This window comes from Lissotriton vulgaris, chromosome 8 (genome assembly GCF_964263255.1).
Source record: "Lissotriton vulgaris chromosome 8, aLisVul1.2, whole genome shotgun sequence".
Taxonomy (NCBI): Eukaryota; Metazoa; Chordata; class Amphibia; order Caudata; family Salamandridae; genus Lissotriton; species Lissotriton vulgaris.
The window spans coordinates 730925503-730950089 of record NC_141696.1 but is presented as its reverse complement, the minus strand read 5'-3'; the positions used below and the strand labels follow the sequence as shown (position 1 = coordinate 730950089).

The 24587-nt window shown below is 47.9% G+C and overlaps 1 protein-coding gene across 1 annotated transcript in view; it reads left to right on the top strand.

The window, feature by feature from the left end:
- The window catches only part of CFAP47 (cilia and flagella associated protein 47), a 2734468-nt gene that overhangs the window by 839668 nt on the left and 1870213 nt on the right, over positions 1-24587 (top strand). The window lies entirely within an intron of this gene.

Here is a 24587-nt window from a genome sequence, read left to right as displayed (position 1 = left end):
ATACGTCAATGCACTGTATGCCCGCACCCCCCAGAAGCTTCAAAAGAAACTGCAGTACATCTAGAACGCCTCCACCAAACTCATCCTGAACATCCCACGCCACAGCCACATCACCAGCCACCTGAGAGACCTTCACTGGCTACCTATCAACAAGAGAATTACCTTCAAGCTCCTCACACATGTCTACAAAGACCTTCACAACACTGGACCTGCATACCTCAACCACCGCCTCTCCTTCTACACTTCCCCCAGGCATCTCTGCTCCACCCAACTGGCTCCACCCATGGATCCTCAAGACCACGGTGAGAGGAAGATTATTCTCCTACCTCGCTGTGAAGACCTGGAACTCCCTGCCTCTGCACCTCAGTCAATCACCATTGCTGCCTCAATTCAGGAAGGACCTCAAGACCTGGCTCTTTGACTGAACCGCAGATTCACTCCTCAGTGTCTTGAGACCCTTACAGATGAGTAATCATGCTTTATAAGAAACCTGATTGATCGATAATGAAATGGAGGGGAGCTTACCAGGTTTATGACAACCTACTTCCAAGAAGAAAAAGACATGAAGCGAATATTACGAAAATATTGGTGAGTGCTGACTGTTGATGCAGACATTTAAAGCGAAATGAGTAAGTACTAAGATGTGACATGCTATAAATCCAAATCATTGGGAGATATTGAGACATAAAAATGTTAGAAAATAAAAAAAGTGTGTCTTTAATAGGCTGAATATACAGGTCAAATTATTTTGTGATTGTGGGAAATATAAAGCAAAGAAGTATGTTCACAACTGTAAAACCTTTGAAACAGCCAGGGGCCCAACAATGGAGATGTAAACCCACATTACTTAGGAGGGTTAGTATGTAATATATGTAGAGGAATGAAATTGACAGCTGAGCTATATAGGTAACATAGTGAAAAAGACCAAGCAAATGATCCTGCAAAACATGAGGATAATACAAAATTATGATGTAACATACTTACACCCGAAAGATTTCAGCTACTTCGCCACCATGAACAACCATTCACCCAAATGCCAGGGAGAGCAGAAGTTACTTCACACACCCTTTGACCATAATGACATCACAGGAAGTGACATCCTATGACCTTTGAATCTGATTTTTTTCCAGGAAGGAAGGTCACATGACCTTAATCCTAATGACATGACTTTAATTGTTATTGCTGAAGTCTGTAATAATTGTAATATTAACCTTTTAGCTGCTGAGTATTTTCCAGCCCCAGTGCTGAGTCCTTTTTATAATGTTCTTATCACTTCTCACTTGGGCCTTCATACCTACAAAAGGAATACGGGCCAAATATGTGTTCTTTTTTAGGGCTCGCCTGCTGTGCGCATGCGCACAGCTGGAAGCTCCATAGGGGCTTATCCAGTGTTTAACCACCACTGGCGATTCCACTGGCGATTCCTTTGAGTGCATGTGCTTTTTAGGTCATTGCGCAAGCGCAAGCCCTAAAAAGCGCATGCACAATGCCACCAGCCATCTGCCTGCCTGCCTCGCAATACCACATCAAAGGCAGCCATCCCAGGTCATTTGTCACCTCCTAATTATTCACTGCCTGCCGGCCGTATTTTCACTTTCGTCTCCTAATCTTCCCGCCCCTTGCTGCAACAACTGTTTATGCTCTGCTTGAAAAGAAACATGGAATGCATGCTGTATCCAGGACCACGAATTCCATGCTTCTTAAGAGGGCTTTTCGGAGTTTTGGTTTAAGTACTGAGTGCACTGTGTAGTAGCTAGCTAAGGCGCAGTTTTGTTGCCATGTGCTGTTGCCGTGCCCAGACAACATTCATATATATTTTCGTTCCTTTCTGCACACATTGTTGCGATTTATTTTGCCCTGCTACTTATCATTTTCTAAGCAGACCTTTAAAATTCGTCATTCCTTAAAATATAGTGTAGCTTCGGTATTAATTAAACAGCAACAGGTTTAACAAAACTTCTCCCAATGCAGATGTTAACAAACAAACCTCTCTCATTTACGGTTCGTACTCTTTTCTTTTCTGTGATTTAGTTTTCCTTCCAGAATAACGTCCTACATATTTTTCTGCATGTATCTGTTGGAACAGTAGCAAGCACTTGTCATAATTTATCCAGCATCGTTAAAGGATAGATTTTTTTTGTTTTGAGAGTTGTAATTTCCGTTAATGCTCCCACTACACAGCTTCACCTACACAGCTCCACCAAGGCACCCACCACACAGCTCCACCGAGGCACCCACCACACAGCTCCACTGATGCACCCACCACACAGCTCCACCGACACAGCTCCACCAATGCACCCACCACCCAACTCCACCTACACAGCTCCACCGATGCACCCACCACACAGCTCCACCGATGCACCCACCACACAGCTCCACCGATGCACCCACCACACAGCTCCACCGAGGCACCCACCACACGGCTCCACCGAGGCACCCACCACACAGCTCCACCGAGGCACCCACCACACAGCTATACAGATGCACCCACCACACAGCTCCACCGATGCACCCACCACACAGCTCCACCGATGCACCCACCTCACAGCTCCACCGATGCACCCACCACACAGCTCCACCGATGCACCCCCCACACACCTCCACCGATGCACCCACCACACACCTCAACAGATGCACCCACCACACACCTCCACCGATGCACCCACCACACATGCCCCCACTACACATGCCCCAACCACACAGCTCCACAGATGCCCTCACCACACAGCTCCACCGATGCACCCACCACACAGCTCCACCGATGCACCCACCACACAGCTCCACCAATGCACACAGCTCCACCGATGCACCCACCACACAGCTCCACCGATGCACCCACCACACAGCTCCACCTATACAGCTCCACCGATGCACCCACCACACAGCTCCACTGATGCACCCACCACATAGCTCCACCGACACAGCTCCACCGATGCACCCACCACACAGCTCCACCGACACAGCTCCACCATTGCACCCACCACACAGCTCCACCGATGCACCCACCACACAGCTCCACCGATGCACCCACCACACAGCTCCACCTACACAGCTGCAGCGATGCACCCATCACACAGCTCCAGCGATGCAGCCACCACACAGCTCCACCGACACAGCTCCACCGATGCACCCACCATACAGCTCCACCGTTGCACCCACCATACAGCTCCACCGTTGCACCCACCATACAGCTCCACCGATGCACCCACCACACAGCTCCGCCGAGGCAACCACCACACAGCTCCGCCGAGGCACCCAACACACAGCTCCGCCGAGGCACCCACCACACAGCTACGCCGAGGCACCCACCACACAGCTCCGCCGAGGCACCCACCACACAGCTCCGCCGATGCACCCACCACACAGCTCCGCCGATGCACCCACCACACAGGTCCACCGATGCACCCACCACACAGCTCCACCGATGCACCCACCACACAGCTCCACCGATGCACCCACCTCCACAGATGCACCCACCACCCAGCTCCACAGATGCACCCACCACCCAGCTCCACAGATGCACCCACCACCCAGCTCCATTGATGCTCCAACTAAGCTCCACCAATGCACCCACCACACAGCTCCACCAATGCATCCACTAAGCTTCACCGATGCACCCACCACACAGCTCCACCGATGCACCCAACACAAGCTCCACCGATGCACCCACCACACAGCTCCACCGATGCATCCACCACACAGCTCCACTGATGCATCCACCACACAGCTCCACCGATGCACCCACCACACAGCTCCACCGATGCATCCACCACACAGCTCCACCGATGCATCCACCACACAGCTCCACCGATGTACCCACCACCCAACTCCACCGATGCACCCACCACACAGCTCCACCGACACAGCTCCACCGACGCACCCACCACACAGCTCCACCTATACAGCTCCACCGATGCACCCACCACACAGCTCCACTGATGCACCCACCACACCGCTCCACTGATGCACCCACCACACAGCTCCACCGACACAGCTTCACCGATGCACCCACCACCCAACTCCACCGATGCACCCACCACACAGCTCCACCGACACAGCTCCACCGACGCACCCACCACACAGCTCCACCGACACAGCTCCACCGATGCACCCACCGCACAGCTCCACCGATGCACCCACCACACAGCTCCACCGATGCACCCACCAAACAGCTCCACCTACACAGCTGCAGCGATGCACGCATCACACAGCTCCAGCGATGCAGACACCACACAGCTCCACCGACAGAGCTCCACCGATGCACCCACCACACAGCTCCACCGATGCACCCACCACACAGCTCCACCGATGCACCCACCACACAGCTCCACCGATCTATCCACCACACAGCTCCACCGATGCACCCACCACACAGCTCCACCGACACAGCTCCACCGACGCACCCACCACACAGCTCCACCTACACAGCTCCACCGATACACCCACCACACAGCTCCACTGATGCACCCACCACACAGCTCCACCGACACAGCTCCACCGATGCACCCACCACACAGCTCCACCGACACAGCTCCACCGATGCACCCACCACACAGCTCCACCGATGCACCCACCACACATCTCCACCGATGCACCCACCACACAGCTCCACCTACACAGCTGCAGCGATGCACCCATCACACAGCTCCAGCGATGCAGCCACCACACAGCTCCACCGACACAGCTCCACCGATGCAGCCACCACACAGCTCTACCGATGCAGCCACCACACAGCTCCACCGATTCAGCCACCACACAGCTCCACCGATGCAGCCACTACACAGCTCCACCGATGCAGCCACCACACAGCTCCACCGATGCAGCCACCACAAAGCTCCTCCGACACAGCTCCACCGATGCACCCACCACACAACTCCACCGATGCACCCACCACACAGCTCCACTGACACAGCTCCACCGATGCACCCACCACACAGCATCACCTACACAGCTCCACCGAGGCACCCACCACACAGCTCCACTGATGCACCCACCACACAGCTCTATCGACACAGCTCCACCGATGCACCCACCACACAGCTCCACCTACACAGCTCCACCGATGCACCCACCACCCAACTCCACCGATGCACCCACCACACAGCTCCACCGACACAGCTCCACCGATGCACCCACCACACAGATCTACCTACACAGCTCCACTGATGCAACCACCACACAGCTCCACCGATGCAACCACCACACATTTCCACCGATGCAACCACCACACAGCTCCACCGATGCAACCACCACACAGCTCCACTGATGCAACCACCACACAGCTCCACCGAGGCACCCACCACACAGCTCTACCGAGGCACCCACTACACAGCTCCACAGATGCACCCACCACACAGCTCCACAGCTGCACCCACCACACAGCTCCACCGATGCACCCACCACACAGCTCCACCGATGCACCCACCACACAGCTCCACAGATGCACCCACCACACAGCTCCACCGATGCACCCACCACACAGCTCCACCGATGTACCCACCACACACCTCCACCGATGCACCCACCACACACCTCCACCGATGCACCCACAACACACCCCCACCGATGCACCCACCACACACCTCCACCGATGCACCCACCACACATGCCCCCACCATACATACCCCAACCACACAGCTCCACAGATGCCCCACCACACAGCTCCACCGATGCACCCACCACACAGCTCCACCGATGCACCCACCACACAGCTCCACCGATGCACCCACCACACAGCTCCACCGATGTACCCACCACACAGCTCCACCTACACAGCTCCAGCGATGCACCCATCACACAGCTCCAGCGATGCAGCCACCACACAGCTCCACCGACACAGCTCCACCGATGCACCCACCACACAGCTCCGCCGATGCACCCACCACACAGCTCCGCCGAGGCACCCACCACACAGCTCCGCCGAGGCACCCACCACACAGCTCCGCCGAGGCACCCACCACACAGCTCTGCCGATGCTCCAACTAAGCTCCACCAATGCACCCACCACACAGCTCCACCAATGCACCCACCACACAGCTCAGCCGTGGTACACACCACACAGCTCCGCCGTGGCACCTACCACACAGCTCCGCGGTGGCACCCACCATACAGCTCCACCGATGCTCCAACTAAGCTCCACCAATGCACCCAGCAAACAGCTACACCGATGCACACACCACTCAGCGCAACCACAGCATCACTGGTTCAAATATGTTCTTTCAATTTTTCAAACTTTCACGCTGTATTACAAATCACAAAAGATGTTAATATTTCACTTCTGTTCTTGGATTTTCGTCACAATAAAAAACACTGAACATAATCTTCACAAATGTTATTTACAAAAGTTTAAGCTATTGCCATTACAAATTAAATAAATAATTAAGTATTCATTAGTTAAAAAAATTAAAAGCCATTGTTATTTGTAATATCAATACATCTAAGTCACGTAAATACAAAACATGTTGCATTGCAAATGCTATAGGTGTCATATTTGCGAAAGTTATAACTATTGGCATTGTAAATGATAAAGTTATTAATTTTGCTATTTTAAAAAAAACACATAAATAAAAATAATTCATTTATAACACCAATAGCTCAAACTTTCCTAATGCGAGCCCTATTGCATTTCCAATGCTTGTTTCTCCACATATTGGGGATTCTAAAGGTATCCAGGGTTTATGGAGTCCCCTAGTGGGAACCAATGAATTAGCCAAAATATAGAAAAATGTTGGTTTGTTGGAAATATGGGAAACATATGCTGTCTAGAAAGCACTCTCTTTTATCCCTAAAAATGGCAGTAAAAGGTTTCTTCTGCAAAGATCACCAGCTCTGAGGAATAAGCAAATTTTACCACAGTTTTTGCATTTGTTTCTTACTGGTAGTCCATTTTCCTATTTTTTTCCATTTCCAAACTACTTGCAGTTTGTGGTAGAATCAGGTGTGAAACCCAGGAGTGAACCTAGAAAGCTATACATATCTGAGAACTGGTCAACATTCCAAATACAGCAATGAGTAATCTGTTACATTGCTTATGGTTTTCCAAAAACAACTAATCATTGAAATAAGAAAAACATATTGAAAATAAGTAGGCGAAAACAGCAATTGGTGACACCATTTTGATCTATAATTTATTTACCCAGTGACCAGTTTACAAATGTTTTCGTCAGACACTTTTAGGGATGTCGATATACTGTTTGTTGCTTGTTCAAAAACTCTCAATACCCAGAACCAACGACTGAGATGCAGTTTGTAAAGATTTTTCTTTGTGTACCGACAATGCAGTAATTCATATGGAGGAAACCTATGCATTTATGAAATGTGCAGACAATACTGCATTTAGGAATAGTGGGTATATGTACAGCTCTGAATTTGAGAGGACCTTACTATTGTGATTTAGAGAACAATATGCAAAATGTGACTATTTTTCCATAGTGCTTACTTTTGGAAGTAAATAACAGAGAGAAATGCAATTCATAACAACAAAAGTACTATTATTCCACGTTCCCACGCTTCTCCCAATAAATATCCTACCCCACTTGTCAAAAGGCCCTAAAATGCAGCATGGTGACACAACTTTCCTGTCCAAAAATGACCTACCTTGGCAATCGATTTTTGTAATACAAAACAATGTATGTGTCTTGTGGGTATTTGTCCCCACTGATGGCAGAAATGCGGTGAAGCCCCAATCAAATCTCTTGTTAAAAAAAAAAAAAAAAAAAAAAAAAAAAGACTGTTGGGCCTGTTCTGTGGTGGGGGCACAGCCTGATACCTGGATGGGACACTTATGAATTTATTTTTCTGCTGTTTTTTTTCCTGGCGTCTAGTGAGCTTCCTACACCTGCAGGGGGCAGAAAGCATGTTGGGCACATTCTGGGCAGGCAGGTCCTACTTTTTTGGACTTTTTCCTTGGAGTCTGGTAGGCTTTCTGGAACCCGGGGTGGGGGGGGGGTAGATTGGGGGTAAACACCCCTACCCGAGTGTACTGTTCTGGGGCAGGGAGCTCAGGCTGTTACTAACCTAAACAATACATCTAAAATATTCCCTGCTGGTGTAAAGGGTTTTCACTCCCCTCCATCCTCACAGGGGGCATGTTGGGAGTAAACACCCCCTATTTGCTAGCTGGTTGCTGGCAAAAAACTTTTGTGTCTACAAGTGTGAGGGAAGCACAGGGCAATGCCCAGTGGGATCTTGCACCCAAAAACTCATACAAAAGTATTCCTGGGTGGTATAATAGGCTTTCTGCCAGCTGAGCCACAGGTGGAAAGAGAAACTGTTGTGCCGTAGGGCAGGGAGCACAGTAAATACCTCCTATGTGCCACTCTAGGGAGGTGGGGGGGGGTGGGGACAGAAACACTGTTGTGCTTGGGGATGAACAGTAGGGACCACGGGCCCATGCAAACTGGGGTGCTCCCTTGCACCCCAGTGAGTTTTCCGCTCCCCTGGGGGCTGATTGGAGTCAAACACACCATACTCCAGGGGCAGAAAGACTGATTTTCGAGGAGCTGTTTACTTTTCTATAAGGGCATAGCTTTACTGGTGTCCAATCCTTTCTTTCACCCAAATTCAATCTTTCTGTAACATTTTCTGTTGATATTTCATTTTTGCTTTTAATCTCCTATTCTATTTCTCTGATCAAGTGTACCATTGTCTTACTGTTTTGGTTTCAGTTAAAAATAACAAAACATATTTCTGCATTTGGGAGATAAAAGCATTCTGCTTTCTATAACAAGAGGTGGTTCATTATTGTGAATAATCATAAAAGCGCAAAATAGTCATTTCATTTCAAAAGAACCATAGCCATGCTGTCAATGTTAATTATCCAAGAAACACGTTGTACCTATCCATACGAAGAATGATATTGAAGATACTACTTTTATTCATGTGTTTTTTACTATTGTTTGTTAAGTCTAATTAAAATATCATATCCAGTTCAAAATCATAATAGTAACTCCTATCTACACTTCACACTAAGCATAAGAAAAGTAAAAGAACCTCCATATTGCAGAACATTAAAATATAGTCATACTTATTTTCGATATGTTGATCTTCACACAAAGCTGCATATTATATTTTAAAACAAAACAGGCACATTTGAGAAAACAGCATAACATAGAAGAAGGTGAACAATGGACAAGGAAGAGAGAGAGTGAAATGGGGTAAATTATTAAATAAGTAACTATTATTCTTCTCTACCTTCCATTCAGGAACAGCTTCCGAAAGGTTGGCTGCGTTATTGAGTAATGCTGGTATTAAGGTATTAAACCATTGTGCCTCCTGTCACCAAAGTTTATGGTGGTGAAAATCGAAATATACTCCCCAGACATCAGCCGGATTCTTTTTTGTGCACAGATAGGTTGCAAAACCAAGCTTTAAAGTAAGGGCAAAACAGCAGTAGATCATTTCTTGCATTTCGGTCTATGCAGGTTTTACTTTTATCTGAAATCTGCCTTTCTCTTTCTTATGTGTATGGGTTTGCTGTAGTGCTAGCACCTAGCCACATTTTCAGAGTGCCATCAATCAGTTATACTGCAGTACCTAAAGTCATAAAATAAAGGATTGGAAAAACTATTCAGATAGAATTTATTCCAAAACAACACTAAGCATCTCTGCGTCCATACAATGAATTTTTTTTTGCAGGGGCACTTTCTCGAGTTATAAATGGGGCCACTGGAATTATACGGCAATGGAGGGCTAAATTATGCGGCGGGGTTGAGTACATTCGGTGGCAAGAATAGGCAAATTATGCAGTATTATGCAGCACATTTTGTGATAGTATTCATTATTTTGTCAATTTAAACTGAACACCGTCTGGGCATTAGTTGCACCTTTTTAGTACCAGTTTAAGTCCCAAAAATAGCAATAGGCAACAGAACGGTGACCAGTCCACCTTTGCAAAGGGCTTTCCAATGTGCAGCAACACGTGCCACTGCGTTTTCAGTAACTTTTGAACCATTTGAGCTACAAACTATTTTGTGAATTAAAATTTGCAGATTATGCTGCAGATGATGGATTGTTTGACAAATGCAGCAAATCTATAATTATGTGAAAATCGCTGTGCGCATAATTCCATTAGCCCTGGTTATAAGATAAGAAAGGTTGCTGAAAGATGATTTGAGGGTCCTTAAGGTTTTAAGAGATTGTGAAAAACAATATTGCTTTGTGATGGTTTTACTTTGATGACTGAAATGAACATTGAATAAGAGTATATGTGTTGATTCAGTATGATGTCCAGCAGAGGAGAGCAATAAAGCTGTATTAGCCACTTTCAGAGTATTAGAATGCAGAAGACAACATTGGGATCAAATCCGATTTTTAGTAGTGCAAGCAAACAACAAAAAGAACAAAACTAAAGTAATTTTCTCCATATCAAACATGGTGAGTCGTATAATACAAATATCCGCATTTTTAGCATAATAGTACGTATGAGCCATGGTCTGGATAAGAGGAGAGGAGAAGCGAGGGGATTTCCTGTATAAAATGTGTGGTGTATCAAACGCATTTGTGTTATCAGCGGGGGTCCAAGGGAGGGTGTGGCTCAGTATTGTGATAGCTCTGGGTCACTTCAGTGGTCGATAGCAGTGAATCACGTAGGGGCTGCCATAAATCCTTCGGTCTGGATGTTGGAGACTGGAGGGAGGAGTACAACTCACTGGTGTTATTGAAGTATGGCTCCTGGTTAGCCAGTTTCTGAGCGTAGCTGGGTGGTGTTTACCCCAATGCAGAGCAATCTCACATTTGGCCAGCAGTAGGGTCATTGCGGTAAAGCATCTGATTGTATTGTATTGTAATTGCATTTATATAGCGATTACTACCCCTGATGATGCGCCAAAGTACTTTTTTGGCGAGTAACTCTGGAACCCATTATAGATTAGTGTTGAATTAGTATAGTGAAATATGAAAGTAATTTGAGTGGTGGTTAGTCAGTTATTTGGATTCAGAAGGATAGCGGAGGGATGGAAGAGGGAAAAAGGTTTGCATTTATATAGCGCTTGTTACCCTTGATGGGGTGTTGAAGCGCTATTTTGGCTAGTAGCCGCGACTCCGGAACCCATACAGGATTCGTTTTGAATTAGTATAGAGAAATATGAAAATAATTTGAGTGGTGGATGTTAGTCAGTTATTTGGATAGAGAAGAGTTGACAGCTTTTGGGAGATCCTATACATAGCCTAAAAATGCGAGGAGTCTGTTTGAATTGGGATTGCTCTCTACCATCTGGGCCAATTGGGAGAAAACGTCACCCCAGTAGTTTCCAATGTGCCTACATGTCCACGCTATATATATGAAATCTGCACCTGCGATGTGACATTTGGGGCATTCAGAAGGATGTGTGTGATCGTACCTGTGTTGATTACTGGGGGTAATTATGTCTTGCAGTAGGAATATGGCAACTTTCTTTTCAATTTGATATAGAGACATTTTTGTGCTGAAGTCAGCAAATCAAGCAGCAAATGGTAGGTTGTTCGGCAAGTGCGGTAAATCCATATTGTGCCTAAAAGGCAGTCTTTGCATAATTCCAGTGACCTTTTATTTAACTGGCCCAGTGTTACGATTTGAGAAAAATCTTTTATCTCAACACATATTGTTTCACCATTGTGACAGATCATTAGATATGGGACTTTTCCTGTCAGGGTATGGCTCCTCAACTACATATGTACTAGCTGTATACAACATAGGAGCCCATTCACTGATAGCTCTCCTCCCTTAAAGCTATTCCATTGTGCGGGAGTCACAATCAGTTCAAAATCATCAGTTAAAGAATGGGCTTAGATATCCATAAGACCAACGCCAACATAATTAACATAGCTATCCCATTTATAATTCTTCACTCCTTGCTGTTCTCTTTACAGCCCCTCATTCTGTCCACAGTTATTGAAACAGCAAGAAAATCAAAACATTTGGCCTCCAAGGAAACCTCTGCCAATCAGCTTGTTTTAAAGACTTTCTTCAGACATACCAATCCCTGCATTCCAGCTGAGCGTTGTCCCCACTAAACTGATACAAATAATAACAACCCCCTCTTACAATGACATACCCTAAGAATTGTATCCACTATCACCCCATCTGCAACCTTCAATTCCAAAGCAAAAGTCTGAAAAGAGGGGCCAGTGCACCTCTATGGCAGTACATGGACATTAACAATCTACTTCACAATCCTCAATTGCGGTTCAGAAGTGGCAGAGAAACAGGATCAGATAGAGGCTTTTAGCCGCAGATTCCTTATCCTTAAATATTCTAAAGGCATCAGACTGGATCCGGAAAACCTTGAGCAGTACCCCTCTGTGCCAGTAGGTGAGATTGAAGGGCTCTTGCGTTATCCATGCTGGATATTACATGCGAGGTGCCTATATAGACTCCACCCCAGTGCACTGCATCAATTTCTTTTTGTGACTATTTCTGCAACAGATGCTTGGAATCACGTCATAAGGCTGATCGACCAGTGTGCAGTTACTAAGGGCCTACAAGAACCTATAATGCGGAAAAGCCCAGGTCACAGAACAGGGAGGATCATTAAGGGATATTTGGCTAGACAGAGTCTCTACCAGATGAGGCATTACTGTCTGCGCCAGATGTGACATGCACGGTTCCCATGGAGGCTTCACCCTGTGCGCTTATATTCATTCTTTTCTTTCTGCTACAACAGCGCGGACATTGAAGAGATATCTTAGTCACTTTTTGACCACTTTTTCAACATTTTTTTAACATTCTCCTTCCAGATTGCTAGGAATGTCCCCTAAAAAGCCAGTAGGGTTTAAACTCTGTAGGGCCTGTCACAGGCAAAAGTCTATGACTAACCCATATCTGGCTTGTTTGTGGTGTTTTGAGCCAACGCATGACTCCAGGAACTGTTCCGACTGCTGCACCATAAAGACGAAGGTAATTTGGGAGTGGGAGACCAAGCTGCTGGCGGCTTGACATCAGAAGACTCTGTACCGTTCCAGGTCACAGGACCCCTCTCACCCCCTCAGAGTCATTCCCGTCATTCATTGTCATGGTCAAAGTCATCGACAGGTGGGTTCCACAAACACAAGAAGTTGAAAGTCTCTTGAACGTCACAGTGCTTGTCCAAATCACTGGACAAGGCACAGGTACGATGACACAAATCGAGGTCTCACTCCTGGACTCCACCCTCATCTCCTAAGCGTGCTCTGTGCCTTCCTGAATTTCTTGGAGCCGGTTTAACCCTTCCAACTCTCTGAGATTTATGAGGCCATGCACAACATATTTCAGTGTGCGGACTCCTCTAGGATACCTTTGGCTTCCATGGGTCTGGGAGGGGCACCGATTGGACTTCTGTCAGTGAGTTTGCCCCCTCCGCCGGTCATGTCCTCTGAATCCGTTCCTCGATTGGGACGGACTCTGGTCACAAATCCACAACCTTTGCCGGGGTTCAGTACTGTGCCGCCTACTCACAGGGCTGTTAGCGCTGAACCCACAGTCATTCCCGACAAGGAGCCAGACTGGTGTTGTCCAACGCCAACACCAGCACCCACAAGACCCCAGCGTCTGTCCGAGGCAGTGCCTTCTTTCCTTGTCAAGCCCTGTGGGGAATTTTGGCTGGTGTGAATCTGAGGATCATTATGTTTACCCCGACCACCTTGATGACCCTTTGGCCAAACTGAATGATGACAACTGGTATGAGTGGTTGGCTACAGGGGAGGGAGCATCTTTTGATATGGTGGTGAGGAGGGCGGCTGAGGTCCTCAACATTCAGTTGCTTCCATGGCAGTTAAGACTAATGTCCTGGATGGAGATGCTTCAGCCCGGAGTATCCCATATAGATACCCTCCTTCCCTTCAAAGAAGTCCTCTCTGATGTCCTGCTTGGGCCTGGGCCAAGCCCTGAATGGGCACCCCTTAATGGGCACCCTCATGCACAGGATGACTGCATGATGCCACCGCCTGCTCCTGGTGATCCAGCTTTTTTCACCCAGCACCCTTCCCCTAAGAACATGAAGGTGCAAGCCTCAAGTTCCAGAGGGAATCCCGGTGCATTGCCTATTATGGTACGTTCCCAACCACTCCACCGGACAAGGAATCCAACAGGTTGTATAGCTTTGAAGAGGATTTTTCTCTTCTGTCAGCCCTGCGCTGTAGTCAGTGAACACGGCGTACCTCTTGGGCCACTATAGCCACACTGTGTGGGACTTTGTTGCACAAGTGCTGCCTCTGGTCTCGGAGGAAGTCTGAGCTATCCTCAACCGGGCTATTGCCAGTGGTAGGGCCTGAGCAAAGTTCACCATCAGACGCAGGCTGGGCACAACAGACTCACTGGGCAGAGCCATTGCTTCCTTGTTAGTGCTTCAATGCCATGGATGGCTGAGGTCACCTGGCTTTTGGGACCCTGTTTGCCAACCCACTGGCAGCTGCAGCCTCCGAAACCCTTCAGTATGCACTCACAACAACACAGGCACCCTCCCTGTTGGAGGCAAGATTAGACACCACCTGCCCCATTGGCAAGTCTTTATTTCAGACAAGTAGGCGCTCCAGTTGTGTAGCAGGGTTTCAGCCTTTCACTGCTAGAGACCCGCAGCCCACGCGGCTGTCCTCACTTCAGCTGACAAAGGGCCATCTCTTCTTTGAACCGGGAAGTGCAGGCTCTTTTGGTCAAAGGAGCCATTGAGAGGGTGTCAGCAACAGAAGTGGGTCGTGGTTGCTTTTTCGGCTACTTTTGAGTGCTAAAGAAGGATGGAGGCCTCCGCCCTATCTTAGATCTGAGCTCTCCCACAGCCTTCTTTAAAAAGGAGAAATTCAAGATGTTAGCACTTGCTCAGGTCCTGTCTGCTTTAGACCTTGGAGACTGGATGGTAGCATTGGACCTAAAGGACGCCTTTTTTCTCATCCCTGTCCTGTAGGCCAATTGACATTACCTATGGTTCACGGTGGGCCTAGAGTATTTTCAATTTATTTTGCTCCCCTTTCACCTCACCGGTGCTCCTTGGATGTTCACAAAAAATGATAGTAGTGATTGCAGCACATCTGCGGAGATCAGTGGGCCCAGTCGTCCCCTACCTCAACAACTGCCTGCTCATAGAGCCCTCTCCCCAGGTAGTAGACACCACCTCTAGACTATGGTGGGCGTCCTGCATTTGATGGGGTCGCTATCAACATGCCAAAGTCACACCTGACTCCTTCTCAGATGCTCCTTTTCATCTGAGCCATTTTGGAAATGGTTCAATTCCATGTCTACTCTCGGGGGCAGAGAGTCTGGGACAATTAGTCTATGATCCTGATGTTTCAACATCAGTATGGATTTTGGAGAGACTGACTCTTTGGCTACTGGGGCTAATGGCCTCCTGCATCCTGCTGGTGAAATTCACTTGATGGCTTATGCAGGCTTTGCAATGGAATCTGAAGTCCCAGTGGGTGCAGCACCAGTGGAATCTCATTGGCCTGGTTCAGATTTAGAAGAAAACTGAAAAAGATCTGCAGTGGTGGCCACCAGACGGTGATTGGGTCACTGGCAAACTCCTCTCCCTTCCCCACCCTGAGCTGACAGTGGTAACTGATGCATCATTTCTGTGCTTGGCGGCCATCTGGGGGAGGTGTAGATCAGAGGCCTCTGGACTCTGGCTGAGACTCAGCTTCATATCAACCTTTTGAAGTGGAGGGCAATTTGATTGCCATTTCGAGCTTTTCTGCCATCCATCAAAAGGAAGCTGGTCTAGGTGTTCACGAACAATACTACTGCCATGTTGTACTGCAGCAATCAAGGCAGAGTGCGATAACTGACCCTATGCCAGGAGGCTCAGTGCCTCTGGACATGGCTGGAATCTCAGGACATTTTCCTGGTTGTGCAGCACCTGGTGGGGTCTCTTAATACCAGGTGAGACGAAGTCAGGCGTTGATGCCTTGTGAACTACAAATAATGTCTGCATCCAGAGGTGGCTCAAGGTCTCTTTCAGGACTGGGGACAACCTTGTCTAGATCAATTCATCACCACTGAGAACACACAATGGCAGCACTTCTGTACACTGGAGTTTCCTAAGTGGCTTTTTCTCAGAGATATTTTCTGACTACACTAGAGTATAGGACTTCTAAATGCCTTCCTGACAATACCTCTCCTTGACTGAGTTCCGAAATAGATCACAACAGACCCGGGCTAAGTCGGCCTGGTGGCTTCTGATTGGGCAAAGAGAGTATGTTATCCAGAACACCTGAGCACAGGCATCTGTCCTATGATCAGACTGCCCTTTCGTGAAGATCTACTGTCTCAGCAGCAGATCAACTGTCGCAGCACCAGAGCAGTGTGAAGCACCCACACCTGCACACATCCACCTTCATATATAGAGATTGAGCAGCGACAGTTAAGAGTATTTGGTCTCCCTCCAGATATGTGTGACATCTTTTGGCAGCCAGGCATCCATCAACAAAAACTGTATGCCCCTGCCGTTGGTCCATGATTTTGGCTTAGTTCGCTGAGAAACATGTTGACCCACTTTCTTCACCCCTGTATGAATTGCTGCTGTTTGTTTTGTTCTTAGTCCAGCAAGGCCTTGCTCTAGGCATATTTGAGGGGTATCTTTCTGCCATCTTGGCATTTTTTAGGTTGCTGGACCAACCCTTTCTGTCATTTTAACATTTTCTGAAAAATATTTAGCATATGTTTCCTCCCAAACCTTTCATTATCCCCCAACCTTTTTGATGTGTTCCCCCTTTAAACCCATGCATAGCTGTTTCCTCAGACTTTTGACAATCAAGTCTTTTTGGTGCCATCACATTGGCCAGGAGAGTCACCTAGCTGCGGACTTTCTGCTCTTCCTTCATACACTAGCTTCTTCTCATAGAAACTGGTTCTTCGAACCTGTGCCTATTTTCTACCAAAGGGTGTGGCACCTTTCACCGTCAGCTAAAACATCACTCTGTACTTTCTTTGGCCCGCTTCACCCTCCACGGGGGATAGAGATTCCACCATCTCGACCCTAAAAAGGCACTGCCATTCCCACTGTCTGGACCCTAAAAGGGCACTGTCATTCTTTATTGATTACACCAAAGAACATGAGATGGTGATCAGCTCTTTGTAGAGTTCACTGAAACGAAGAAGGGAAAAGCAAAGCAGAAACAGACAATCTCCAAATGGATTGTACTCTGCATCAAGATCTGCTACGCAAGCCAGGAAGCAACACCCTGAGACCTAGCAGGCTCATTCCACCAGGGCCATAGCTGTGTCTGTTGTGCTAGCTCTTGGAGTTTATGTCCTGGATATCTGTATGACCGCTAAATGGACATTCTTGCACAAATTTACTAAAGACTACTTCCTTGACTTTCGGTCATCTAGAACTTATTGGCCTAAACCAAATTTGCAGACCCACCCCTGGGGAGATATTGCTTTGGTATTTATTGTAAGGTAAGGAATCTGCAGCTAGAAGTCTCTATCAAATTAACAAGTTACTTACCTTCCGTAATACCTCATCTAGTAGAGGGTCTATCTAGCTGCAGATTTCTTACTGTCCCTCCCATCCTCCCCATTCTCTGACCTGGGCTTTTCCACCTTAAACGTCCTTGTAGGCCCTTAGAATCTACACACTGGTCAATCATCCTTCTGAGTTGGCTCTGTGTGTCTGGTGCAGAAATAGTCACAAAATGAAACAGATGTCAATGCGCACGTCACATCCGGCATGGGCGATGTGGGGTTCAATGCCACCTACCAGCGTCCAGGGGTAGTGCTCAAGTTTGAAAATCCTCCAGTGACTTCCACTAAACAAAGAATTAATGTCCCAACATGCATGACAATCAGGGCTTTAGTGACAACAAACAGGATACGTAGAGAAACTGCACCTCATGACCTGCAATGATACTCCAGGCTGCAACATAACATTAGTTTATAGCACCAGATTCTCACAAATAGTTTAAATGGTACCAGCATTGAGGAAGATCCTGTCAGATACTAGGCTATGGGCTTTTGATTGACATCTAGCTGCTGCCTCCTGGTAACCCACACGTGTTCCTTAACAAACAACAATTCCATTTCCGGTTAGTTTGGGTTCAAAGTCATTGTACGTTATGAAGTTTTGTATACCATGCTTCATGTTCCTACAAGGAGAAAGTCAGAGAGTGGATGTAGGGTTCAAAGCACCTTTTACCCTTCCTGTGGAATACAACTGTATGTTGGAAAGGGCCAGGCTCGACAGCTTGGATTCCACACTGAAAAAAAGAACTGAGTACCTTTAGTTTCCACCCTCAAAAGCAGTAAATGTTGTGGGTGTGAGTCTTACTTGTTGGAGTTTATGCCATTGCCTGGGGTCTTGGTAGTTGTTGTGCAGTCATAGGTCAGCCACGGAGAGGGTGGTGGCAACCAACATCCTGCAGAATGAGACCAGCAGTGATACGAACCTTAGCGGACCTAGGAAGGGCAGATTGCTAAAGTCCCTCTCATTGACCCACCTGGACACTGAAACACCAGCCCAGCACTTTTAAATAGTTATTTTTATCTAATATTGTGCTTCCACCAGAGTCAGGGCATGCGTTTTTACTGTACATTTCTGTAAAAAATATAGTATGTCGCCTCACCTATAAGGACAGAACCATCAGGTCCACGGGCAAGCTCGCCACTCTGTCTGCGTTGTCCCCACTTATATTTTTAAGACAGGTAGACGCAGCGGCCTTCTTGGAAGAGAGAGAGAGAGAGAGATCAGGCTGGCCAAATATTCAATAAAAAATAGTAATTTTGAATCAATAATGCAATCAAAATGTTAAACATTTGAAAAACATCTTTGAAATGTTTGCCTGAATTTTCAAAGACCTTGGTTTGCCATCAGACATGTAGCAAACCAAATAAAGGGGCGTGGCAGAAAAACATCCTGGGCCTGCTAGCCGTTGTTCCCAGTACCTGTGTGCCCCCCTTCAAAGAGCAAGGCTGCTAAGAGCAGCACTACCTTTATTATTATTATTATTATTATTATTATTATTATTATTATTACTATTATTATTATTACGTTTTATAAGGCGCTAGTTAGACCCGAAGGTATCAGAGCGCTTTACATGTTATGTAATAACGTTTACAGCCATTAAAGCAGTGTACATCTGGGAGCTTTGGAAGTGTCTGCAAACCTTGTGCGAGATGAACTGGTTTGCCATGAGCTAAAGGAGAGCTCTGGATTGCAAAGAACAGCTGCTATCATTGAGAGTGTGTATCTTGGCAAGCCACAAAAGCTGTGACAAACAACTATGTTTCTAATAACCAATGCAAACTAATTGCAAAATGTAAACACTGGCAAAATGTTGTGGCTGATCTGAAAGGTGAAAAACATCTGTCTGGAGAGTTGATGAAGGATATCTAGTTGAAGAAATCGCTGAAGAAGACTGAAGCAACATAGCAGTGTCTGAAAGTGGCAAATATTACACCTACTCTTTGTGTTTCCTTTTAATTTGTTGATATTGATGATATGAGCTCTGGCTCATAGCTAAATCAGTGGTCTGACACAAAAAGGATAGCTGATACACATAAACAGTGGTCCGATCTGGGCTTGGATTATCAATTACCATTCGCCCGGTGGCAATTGTTACTTACCAGCTTTGCCTCCATGGGATGGAGTTAAGTTGATCCATATGTATTGAGATAGGCTCTTAGACGAAGAAATTTAGTTAAAGGAAAGAGTCAGGAACCTTTCTGTTTCCTCTCTAGGCACTAGAGGGATCTCTGAGCACCTTATTTACCTTCTAATTTCGACTTTAACCACGGGCATCTACTCTCGATTTATATGTTTCTGAACATAATGCTTAAATTACCCTGTTTTTCAAAAATTACAATTTAAATTTGTTTGAGTATAAGAAAACTCCATGTGTGTGCCACTGATTCTTGCTGATATCTTTGTATTTTGTTGTAATTTATGTCTCCCTAATTTTTAGGTTGAGCCCAGGCAGCGCACATGCGCTGACTCGAAGACCTGTAGTATTCAGTGAAAGGAAGTAGCTCCCACCTGCTGCTCGCCATTTGTTTGTCTGTCTTCTTTGCTGCCTTGTGACTGGCTTAGGCAGCCAACGCCACTTCTTTTCTTTTTTTTTCAAGCGCAGCACCGACTAAGTACAGTTTTCTTACGCTCACACAGCTTATCTGTTATTTGGGGAGCTCTTTTCTTTGTTAATTAAATTGCTTTATGCTTGCTTCAGTGCAGGTCTCTGTTGTCCCCCCGACCCAAGCACCACCCGCCCGTCGCTCCTTGTTTGTCATACAAGTGCTTGTTACATTTATAGCAGATGATGCAGTGTAAGTTAAAATATACTTTTATTTTTCTTACACTCTTACACAAGGCAATTTAGCTCTAATACCACGCACTTGCGCGTTTCTTTTGTTGTGCACTTTAGATTTAATACGGCACACTCGCACCTTTCCTTTGTTGTGCATTCTGCACCTAAACGTTGTTTTTTATAAATTTAAACCAACATGACGTGAACACAACAATGGTGCCTACTGCCCGCAGCCCCCTCCCACCCTCGGCTGCAGTGCATTACTCACCAATAGTCACATCATGGCAACAGGACCCCCCACCCCACAACATAAGCATGCATCCCGCAAATAACACACTAGACACCAGTGTTAGATTGGGAAGAAACTGCTGCAGGTTTATTACATACAACGTTATGTAATCATAGTGGGTTATCTTACGGGCGATCCAAGGGCAGGCCACATTCTCGCCACCTGCCCGCCTGATGAGCCAGGCAGCACCGTGGCGAACCACCATGTGCTGCCCCTTATGGTAAAGGTTATACTCACTCCCCTTGCGGGGCGTAGCTAGGCAAACCCCCGGTTGCACAGGCCCACAACCGCCCGAAGGACTAATGGGGTGCCGACACGTGTTCCTGGAACCTCCCATGAGGCCCCAGGTCTTAGGCTCTGGCACCCCTATGTGCCCGCTGAGGTACAGTGCTGCACCTCTCTGCTTCCGGATCGCCCTGTAACTCCGCCTGCAACGAAAATTAAAACATTAAAACGTTCAAACTGTCCCCCTCAAGCAGACACACATAGTGAGAGGTCGGGAGGGAAAATGTGTGTCCCCGCTGGCGAGGTCACCACGACGCGTCCGGTACGGCAAAGAGGCAGAGAAGATGGCGGGGGGGCTTAAATACCCCTCGCCCTGCCTGCCGCACCGGACGTGACCACACAGCTCCTCCTACCTCCCCTCGGGACTCCTCCTGCCCGGGGGAGGAGAGGGTGCTAGAGAGGGGCGGGGGGAAGCCCTCTGTGTCTAGGGGGCCGCCCTCCTGATGGCCACTGCGTGGCCTCGGGCAGCCGCATAGTCACATCATGGCAACAGGACCCCCACCCCACAACATAAGCATGCATCCCGCAAATAACACACTAGACACCAGTGTTAGATTGGGAAGAAACTGTTGCAGGTTTATTACATACAACGTTATGTAATCATAGTGGGTTATCTTACGGGCGATCCAAGGGCAGGCCGCATTCTCGCCACCTGCCCGCCTGATGAGCCAGGCAGCACCGTGGCGAACCACCATGTGCTGCCCCTTATGGTAAAGATTATACTCATCCCCCTTGCGGGGCGTAGCTAGGCAAACCCCCGGTTGCACAGGCCCACAACCGCCCGAAGGACTAATGGGGCGCCGACACGTGTTCCCGGAACCTCCCATGAGGCCCCAGTTCTTACGCTCTGGCCCCCCTATGTGCCCGCTGAGGTACAGTGCTGCACCTCTCTGCTTCCGGATCGCCCTGTAACTCCGCCACAGCCCGGCCGGCGGCAACCGTCGCCGTCCGGGCCCCCCACTACCTAGCTTCCTTCCTACCTGCATCCTTATAGCTGGAATGCTTCCTGCCGGTCTAGCAGAAAGGTCCACCCCACAGTGAGAGGTGAAAACCGATCCCCACAAGCAGGCCTAAGCTGTTACATAAAATATTATTGCCGGACAAGGCCAAGTCACACTGCTTCAGGGTGAAGCTGGCGGCGGCCGGCCACTCCTGTAAAATTGGTGTAAGCTGCTCGTCCCGCGAGCTTCCTAATTACCGAACCTCCATCTGCCTGAAAGGCACCAGCTGTGTCGATGGGAGTACAATAGCAAAGTGAAACAAGGGACGGCATGCCAGGAGAGTGAGATGCCGGCGGTTCGGCACTCACCGGCGGTGGGAGTATCCAGCAAAATACAATGAACCTCTCGTGTACACCTAGGAGGAAACCGCGTGTTGTACCTGGGGATAGACACCGGGTCCAGGCACACTGATTGGAGTGCGTAGCACTCCGGGTATAGGCATGGGTACCGCACCCCGCTAGCATAGCTGACGGCAGCACAGGACTGCAGAGACTGTTGTCCAACCCTGGCCAGGGATGCTGCCGACCCCCGAAGGTGTTATAGATCCGGGTTTCCCGCTTACATGCTGATTAGCCGAGCAACTAAGTCATGAGTTCACCCCTAGCCCCTCCCTCAAAGGATTTTACAGGTCCAGGCTGGTACTCAGTATGCTCGAGGGCAAGGACACCTCACACTCCGTTACTAATAATGTGGCCGCCAGAGTATGCATGATTGGCCCCAGACTGCCGCTGCTTACCGAAAACACACCCAAATATTGCCCAGTAAAGCAACAAAAAGCCCCGACTCATACAATGTTCTACAAGAGCAAACATCTGAATATTGTACAGGAGCTACCTGCTAAGCTCCGAGGCCCCGGTTGACTACTACTGTAATACTTCCAAGGGTTGTAACCTGAATACCCTACAACATGGGCATAATGACACCTGGTGGGAACCAAAAGGAGACCCAGACCCTAGCAGACTGCCCCCAATGAGCTATAACCCTTATACCGGATGGTAGTTCTGTTGCCCCCCCCCCAAGGGTAGGGCAGTTCTCCAACTTGGTTCCTGTATTGGGGAGAAAAACATCCATTAGAAGCCCTGCCCCCCCCTCATATACCAATCTGTATCACAGCAAGGAGAAGGGGGCAGGAAATGCCCCCACGTTACCCAGGCCAAGCCTGAATGTCAGTTACGAGTACTAGTTCGTCCACCTTACCCTCCCGAAAGGAGATAAGTGGGCAAGTGCTTGCGTACCTCCAGCGCCTGATGCAGATGTATGGTAAAGGCGTGGGCCTTCAAACTGACCTCAAAGATCTCCCCCTAAAGAGACACTTCCAATGTTACTACATGCCCTCTCCAATATCTGATGGCAGACCTTACATTATAGAAAATTCTACTTGCCTTCAGTATGGAAGTGTCTTCCCAGTGAGTTCTTGTTGTATGAGAGTCTGTCATAATTGCAGTAATATTCTTCTACCAGTGTTAAGAACTCGTAGTAACATGCACCTATTACTATTCTCTTGTAACACGCTGTGTGCTACCTATGCAATGAGATGGTTACCTGTAAAGCACCAGAGTCACCAACGCCTGCGTAACCTTCATTCCTGGGTGTGACTGTCTGCCAGCAGGGAGGGTTGGTTGGGATCACCAAACGGCCCAGGAACCCCTCGGAGAAGTGGCCCACATTCGCGGCCAACAACCACATGTAAAACAGCAAGAGGCTGTTCTCACTGGGCTCATCCGTAGGAAATATTTGATACCTATCAAATTTTTTTTTAGCTCATAGGGGCAGACACATAGGAAAAAGCTAAAGCACTACTTATTGGCTGGTGAAGTGAGGAGAGAAAAGTGGCCGAAACGCCACAGGTATAAATGCGGACTGAGACCTAAGCAAACAGAGGATTATTATTATTGTAGTTATAGGGATACCTTAGCCCGATGGCAGAGATATATGCACCAGTCATGTTAAAAGATCAAAATAATGTTCGTTTTAGGCCATGGGCAAATAGTAGCCCACCGTCACAGCATGTTCCGCTGAAGCTGGACCTATTTCCCAAAACAGCAGCGCTGACCCTAACATTACATGCATGCAAAATTATTATATATATTTTTTTTTTGAAAGGTGCCTCACAAAGAGGCCTGACCAAAACGCACCTGTTCGTCTGCCCAGGCCTGAAAGACACTGGCACTAAGTGCCCACAATAGGCCCCCAACGGAGACCCTTCCCTCACCCCTCAGACTCCCCAGCCACAAATGACCTAGGGTGATGACATAGCAGGCGAGGGGTAAAGTACAGAGCTGCTGCTGCTGCAGTATCGTTGTATATCATAACTCGGTCACTCAACCCTAGTGAGGCCAAGTGCAAATGCCATGGTCTCACACATGCTTAAAGCCGCCTAGCGCGGCGACCCTAACCCCCTAGGCCTGCTACAAGTATCATACCTAAGTCAGGACTATTGGCTTAGTCAGTGGCTGTTCGCTACCAAAGATAACTCAGCCGCAACCATGGGCTGTGATAATGTTGAAAACGCTAACATTAGATGCCCCGGGGACACCCCGACAGTATTGCTGCTAAAAGTATCATACCTATAGGACAGGACTATTGGATTTGTCAGTGGCAGATTGCTGCCAAAGATCACTCAGCCGCAACCATGCGCAGCGTATAATATTGAATAGTGAGTCGGGCGATACTCCAGCGTGGTACTTGCACGTGACACATAAAACATCCGTTAGAAGCCATGCCCCCCTCAATACCAATACATATTCTCACAAATGCGGCAGGGGCCAGCAATGCCCCCCACGCCACCAAGGCCAAGCCTGCTTGTCAGGTACGAAAGCTAGTTTGTC